The sequence below is a fragment of the Octopus bimaculoides genome, chromosome 12 (genome assembly GCF_001194135.2).
Source record: "Octopus bimaculoides isolate UCB-OBI-ISO-001 chromosome 12, ASM119413v2, whole genome shotgun sequence".
Lineage (NCBI taxonomy): Eukaryota > Metazoa > Mollusca > Cephalopoda > Octopoda > Octopodidae > Octopus > Octopus bimaculoides.
In genome coordinates, this window is record NC_068992.1 from 3,895,875 (window position 1) to 3,897,762 (window position 1,888).

The window sequence follows — 1,888 nt, forward strand, 5'->3', positions numbered from 1 at the left end:
TCAGAACTCGCAAATAATGATAAAAACAACTATAACGAATATACACATGTAAAAAAAAAGTGATGTTGTCACCACAAATCGTTCTCCTCTCACCATCCATTTCGCTTTGTTTTTACAAAACTTAATTGTTGTCTCATAGGTTTTTCTCCTTATTTTAAATTTACATATTTAACACTGATCATGGCTCTTACGTCATTTCAATGACCCATGAATGCAGGATTATTTTGTATGTGTGATATATTCCCGGTCACGCTTCATTTTCAGCGTATTCTATATCACCCGTGAAGTGGTCCGCACCCGAGTTTTATCACCGTGCTATTTTCGCAGAAACTGTTTACGTTAAGTTAGTTAATATTCCTTTGAAAATGGAAAATGAATTATATTCCGATCACATACATCGACAAATAATCAAGGAAGCCTTTACATGCAAACACACACGGGTACACACCCACACATACATATGTATAGTAGAGCATTAGCAATAGAAACTCGGCTTTCATCAGTCGATGTAATATGTACCAATATGAGCCGTTTCATTAAAAATTAAATTGCTGCCGAATGGAAAGCAGTGGTTTTCACATTTTAAATAACGTGCCCAAAATATTTTTCTTGTGAACATTTATTGACATGGGTTGACCAAAAATGCTTCAACTTCTTTAAGGCGGCGAGCTGGCAGAAGCGTTAGCACGCCGGGCGAAATGTATAGCAGTATTTCGTCTCGCGTTACGTTTCTGAGTTCAAAATTCCGCCGAGGTCGACTTTGCCTTTCATCTTTTTTTGGAGGGTGGGGGTGGGGTGATAAACTAATTATTGTATTCTACTAATCCCCGCCTCTGCCAAATTATGCCTTTAGTAGAAAGGATTATTATTATTATTATTATTATTATTATTATTATTATTATTACCGCCGTAAAGATAAAGACAGCAGCATCAGCTGCAACGAATTTGAAGATTTCTTTTCCCACTTACGTCAATATGGCTGCTTCAATCTGAATAGAAAAAGAAAAAGTAAAAATGTTTTAAAAAGGACATTATCAAGTATTATATAAAATGATGACGAACATACAAAATCAAGTATAAAATAACTATCTTATAAAGTCAGCTGTCATAAATCGATAGAATAACGTTTATTTCAAAGCATCCGTTTATAGTTGTTCTTAATATTATTTTTGGTATTCCTCTTGTTGTTATTTCTGACGGTATAGTAGTAGTAGTAGTAGTAGTAGTAGTAGTAGTAGTAGTAGTAGTAGTCGTGGCACTCCGTCGGTTACGACGATGAGGGCTCCAGTCGATCCGATCAACGGAACAGCCTGCTCGTGAAATTAACGTGCAAGTGGCTGAGCACTCCACAGACACGTGTACCCTTAACGTAGTTCTCGGGGGAGATTCAGCGTGACAAAGTGTGGGACAAGGCTGGCCCTTTTGAAATACAGATACAGCAGAAACAGGAAGGGAGAGGGAGATAAAGTTGTGGTGAAAGAGTACAGCAAGGTTTGCCACCACCTCCTGCCGGAGCCTCGTGGAACTTTAGGTGTTTTCGCTCAATAAACACTCACAATGCGCGGTCTGGGAATCGAAACCGCGATCCCACGACCGCGAGTCGTCTGGGCCATTGCGCCTCCACTACTACTACTAGCAGTAGTTTATGGTGAACACAAATTTTTCGCAGTGCTTCGCTTAGAAAGTGATTTCTTCTTGGGTTACACGTTGATAAACATAAATGTTATCCTTTTTCTTCATGTTTTTTTTTTTTTCATTTAATCAAGATTACTAACAAGGGAGATCTTGGATTACTTCTCCCATTTTGTTTTTCTGGACTGGAAAAGCATTTTCTTTTGCGTGTGTATATTTCTACCAGAAGGCCACTTGTGAATTTTCTCACATCAAT

At 38.1% G+C, this 1,888-nt stretch overlaps 1 long non-coding RNA gene across 1 annotated transcript in view; it reads right to left on the minus strand.

Annotated features, from left to right (window-relative positions):
* Positions 1-904: 904 nt before the first annotated feature.
* The window catches only part of LOC128249185 (uncharacterized), a 201,660-nt gene continuing 200,676 nt past the window's right edge, over positions 905-1,888 (minus strand). The window contains exon 7 of the long non-coding RNA XR_008265285.1: positions 905-989. This is a non-coding gene — a long non-coding RNA (uncharacterized LOC128249185). The remainder of the gene's footprint in view (positions 990-1,888) is intronic.